At 39.6% G+C, this 5,168-nt stretch overlaps 1 non-coding gene across 1 annotated transcript; it reads right to left on the minus strand.

The window, feature by feature from the left end:
• Positions 1-3,611: 3,611 nt before the first annotated feature.
• Positions 3,612-3,719, minus strand: LOC130953916 (small nucleolar RNA R71). Its single transcript, XR_009076081.1, has one exon. It is a non-coding gene; the product is annotated as a small nucleolar RNA R71 (small nucleolar RNA).
• Between the last annotated feature and the right edge of the window lie 1,449 nt (positions 3,720-5,168).

The following is a 5,168-nucleotide window of genomic DNA, read 5'->3' on the forward strand; positions in this document are numbered from 1 at the left end:
GACCTGAGCAAAAATCTGATTCAGAGACTGAAAAGGACTGCAGATGCTGTTGGATTCTGACCTCCCTGCACTCGAAGTGGATTTTCTGGAGCTACAGAAGCCCAATTGGCGCGCTCTCAACGGCGTTGGAAAGTAGACATCCTGGGCTTTCCAGCAATATATGATAGTCCATACTTTGCCCAAGATTTGATGGCCCAAACCGGCGTTCAAAGTCACCTTCAGAATTCCCAGCGTTAAACGCCGGAACTGGCACCAAAGTGGGAGTTAAACGCCCAAACTGGCATAAAAGCTGGCGTTTAACTCCAAGAGAAGTCTCTACACGAAAATGCTTCAATGCTCAGCCCAAGCACACACCAAGTGGGCCCGGAAGTGGATTTTTATGTCATTTACTCATCTTTGTAATTCTTAAGCTACTAGTTCCCTATATATAGGACCTTTTGCTATTTGTATTTTCATCTTTTGATCACTTTAGATCTCTAGATCATCTTTTGATCATTTTCGATCTTAGGATCATCTTTGGACATCTAGTTCTTAGATCATCTGGGGGCTGGCCTCATGGCCATGCCTAGACCTTGTTCTTATGTATTTTCAACAGTGGAGTTTCTACACACCATAGATTAAGGTGTGGAGCTCTGCTGTACCTCGAGTATTAATGCAATTACTATTGTTCTTCTATTCAATTCCGCTTGTTCTTGTTCCAAGATATCACTTGTTCTTCAACTTGATGAATGTGATGATCCGTGACACTCATCATCATTCTCACCTATGAATGTGTGACTGACAACCACCTCCGTTCTACCTTAGATTGGGTGGATATCTCTTGGATTCTTTAACCGGAATCTTCGTGGTATAAGCTAGAACTGATGGCGGCATTCAAGAGAATCCGGAAGGTCTAAACCTTGTCTGTGGTATTCTGAGTAGGATTCAATGATTGAATGACTGTGACGAGCTTCAAACTCCTGAGGGCGGGGCGTTAGTGACAGACGCAAAAGAATCACTGGATTCTATTCTGGCCTGATTGAGAACCGACAGATGGATAGCCATGCCGTGACAGGGTGCGTTGAACATTTCCACTGAGAGGATGGGAGGTAGCCACTGACAACGGTGAAACCCTTGCATACAGCTTGCCATGGAAAGGAATAAGAAGGATTGGATGAAGACAGTAGGAAAGCAGAGAGACGGAAGGGACCAAGCATCTTCATACGCTTATCTGAAATTCCTACCAATGAATTACATAAGTATTTCTATCTTTATCTTTATGTTTTATTCATCATCTATACCCATTTGAGTCTGTCTGACTAAGATTTACAAGGTGACCATAGCTTGCTTCATACCAACAATCTCCGTGGGATCGACCCTTACTCGCGTAAGGTTTATTACTTGGACGACCCAGTGCACTTGCTGGTTAGTTGTGCGAAGTTGTGATAAAGAGTTGAGATTGCAATGAGCGTACCATGTTGAGGGCGCCATTGATGATCACAATTTCGTGCACCAAGTTTTTGGCGCCGTTGCCAGGGATTGTTGAGTTTGGACAACTGACGGTTCATCTTGTTGCTTAGATTAGGTATTTATCTTCAGAGTTCTTAAGAATGAATTCTAGTGTTTCAAGGTGATGTTCTTATCATCACCAAGGCTGATTGATTCTCATCAATTTAGCTCTTGAATGCAATGTCCAGCTGAAGCTTGGCTAGCCATGTCTAATTCCTTTAGACTGTAGCTTTAGACTAACATTGCATGATTCCTGGAATTCTCATTAAGAATTTTGATACCTTTATTTTCCTTTTCACTTAATTTTCGAAAAATCCAAAAAAAAAAATTTACAAAATCATAAAAACCAAAAATATTCTCATGTTTCTTGTTGAGTCTAGTGTCTCATGTTAAGTTTGGTGTGAATTGCATGTTTCTGTTCTTCTTGCATTCATTCATGTGTCTTCATTAATCTTCAAGTTGTTCTTGATGATTTCCATGCTCTGATCTTTAAATTCTCTTGACTTGAGTGTTTTGTTGTTCTCCAGATGCATTCTCATTTTGTTAGTGTCAGTAGTATACAAACTGCTAAGTTTGGTGTCTTGCATGCATTGTTATTTGATTTTAGTTGCATTTTGATTATTCCTCATTATTAAAAAAATCCAAAAATATTTTTAATTTGTGTCTTTTCAAGTCAATAATACAGAGAATTGAAGATTCAGAACATACTGCAGAGGAATTACACAGAAAAAGGCTGGGCGTTCAAAATGCCCAGTAAGGAAGGCAGACTGGCGTTTAAACGCCAGCCAGGGTGCCTGGCTGGGCGTCTAACGCCCAAAAGGGTAGTGCTTTGGGCGTTAAACGCCAGAATGTGCACCATTCTGGGCGTTTAACGCCAGGATGGCACAAGAGGGAGGATTTTGTTTTCAAATCAATTTTTTTTTCAAGTTTTCAAAGTTTTTCAAAATCAAATCTTTTTCAAAATCAAATCTTTTTTTTTTCAATCAAATCTTTTTTAAAATCAATTTCTTTCCTTTTTCAAAGATACTTGCTAATAATTAATGATTTGATTCAACATTTCAAGTATGTTACCTTTTCTGTTGAGGAAGGTTTAATGTTTGAATCATATCTTTTCTTGTTAGGCAAGTCATTAATTTTTAAAATCAAATCTTTTTAAATTGTTTTTCAAATCATATCTTTTCAATCATATCTTTTTAAAACCATGATTTTTCAAACATATCTTTTTAATCACATCTTTTTCAAAATAGTTTTCAATCATATCTTTTTAAATTCTAATTTCAAAATCTTTTTCAAAAATTACTTGATCTCTTTCCCACTCTTGATTTTCGAAAATCAAATTAAAGTTTTTCAAAATGTTTTTTAAAATCTTTTTAATTAATTTTCGAAAAATCTCTTCCCCTCTTCTCACATCCTTCTATTTATGGAGTACCACTCCTCCTCAATGCACAATTCGAACTCTATCTGACTAAGTTCGAATTCCTCTACCTCTTCCTTCTAATTTTCTTTTCCTCTGACACCTCAAGAAATCTCTATACTGTGACATAGAGGATTCCATATTTTCTTGTTCTCTTCTCTTTCATATGAGCAGGAGCAAAGACAAAGGCATTCTTGTTGAAGCTGACCCTGAACCTGAAAGGACCTTGAAGCGAAAGCTAAGAGAAGCTAAGGCAGAACTCTCTGTAGAGGACCTAACAGAAATCTTCAAAGAAGAAGAACCCATGGCAGCCGAAAACAACAACAATGCCAACAATACAAGGAAGGTGCTTGGTGACTTTACCGCACCTACTCCCGACTTCTATGGGAGAAGCATCTCTATCCCTGCCATTGGAGCAAACAACTTTGAGCTTAAGCCTCAATTAGTTTCTCTAATGCAACAGAATTGCAAGTTCCATGGACTTCCATTGGAAGATCCTCATCAGTTTTTAGCTGAATTCTTGCAAATCTGTGACACTGTCAAGACTAATAGGGTTGACCCTGAGGTCTACAGACTTATGCTATTCCCTTTTGCTATAAGAGACAGAGCAAGGACATGGTTGGACTCACAACCTAAAGAAAGCCTGAACTCATGGGAAAAGCTAGTCAATGCCTTCTTGGCAAAGTTCTTTCCACCTCAAAAATTGAGTAAGCTTAGAGTGGAAGTCCAAACCTTCAGACAGAAGGAAAGAGAATCCCTCTATGAAGCTTGGGAAAGATACAAACATTTGATCAGAAAATGTCCTACTGACATGCTTTCTGAATGGAGCATCATAGGTATTTTCTATGATGGTCTATCTGAACTGTCCAAGATGTCTTTGGATAGCTCTGCTGGAGGATCTCTTCATCTGAAGAAGACGCCTACAGAAGCTCAAGAACTAATTGAAATGGTTGCAAATAACCAATTCATGTACACTTCTGAAAGGAATCCTGTGAACAATGGGACAAATCAGAAGAAAGGAGTTCTTGAGATTGATACTCTGAATGCCATATTGGCTCAGAACAAAATATTGACTCAGCAAGTCAATTTGATTTCTCAAAGTCTGTCTGGAATGCAAAATGCACCAAGCAGTACTAAGGATGCTTCATCTGAAGAAGAAGCTTATGATCCTGAGAACCCTTCAATGGAAGAGGTGAATTACCTAGGAGAACCCTATGGAAACACCTATAATTCTTCATGGAGAAATCATCCAAATCTCTCATGGAAGGATCGACAGAGACCTCAACAAGGTTTCAACAACAATAATGGTGGAAGAAACAGGTTTAGCAATGGCAAGCCTTTTCCATCATCTTCTCAGCAACAGACAGAGAATTCTAAGCAGGGCCACTCTGACTTAGCAACCATGGTCTCTGATCTAATCAAAACCACTCAAAGTTTCATGACTGAAACAAGGTCCTCCATTAGAAACTTGGAGGCACAAGTGGGACAGCTGAGTAAGAAAGTTACTGAACTCTCTCCTAGTACTCTTCCAAGCAATACAGAAGAAAATCCAAAAGGAGAGTGCAAGGCCATCAACATGGCCGAATTTGGAGAGGAGGAAGAAGCAGTGAACACCACTGAGGGAGACCTCAATGGACGTGCACTGACCTCCAATGAGTTCCCTAATGAGGAACCATGGGAATCTGAGGCTCAAAATGAGACCATAAAGATTCCATTGGATTTACTTCTGCCATTCATGAGCTCTGATGAGTATTCTTCCTCTAAAGAGGATGAGTATGTCACTGAAGAGCAAGTTGCTAAATACCTTGGAGCAATCATGAAGCTAAATGACAAGTTATTTGGTAATGAGACTTGGGAGAACGAACCTCCTTTGATCACCAAAGAACTGGATGACTTGTCTAGGCAGAATTTACCTCAAAAGAGACAAGATCCTGGGAAGTTTTCAATACCTTGTACCATAGGCACCATGACCTTCAAGAAGGCTCTGTGTGACTTAGGGTCAAGTGTAAACCTCATGCCTCTCTCTGTAATGGAGAAGCTAGGGATCTCTGAGGTACAAGCTGCAAGAATCTCACTAGAGATGGCAGACAATTCAAAGAAACAAGCCTATGGACTTGTAGAGAATGTTCTGGTAAAAGTTGAAGACCATTACATCCCTGCTGATTTGATAGTCCTAGAGACTGGGAAGTGCATGGATGAATCCATCATCCTTGGCAGACCCTTCCTAGCCACAGCAAAGGCTGTGATTGATGTTGATAGAGGAGAA

Source organism: Arachis stenosperma, chromosome 1 (genome assembly GCF_014773155.1).
Source record: "Arachis stenosperma cultivar V10309 chromosome 1, arast.V10309.gnm1.PFL2, whole genome shotgun sequence".
NCBI classification, from domain to species: domain Eukaryota; kingdom Viridiplantae; phylum Streptophyta; class Magnoliopsida; order Fabales; family Fabaceae; genus Arachis; species Arachis stenosperma.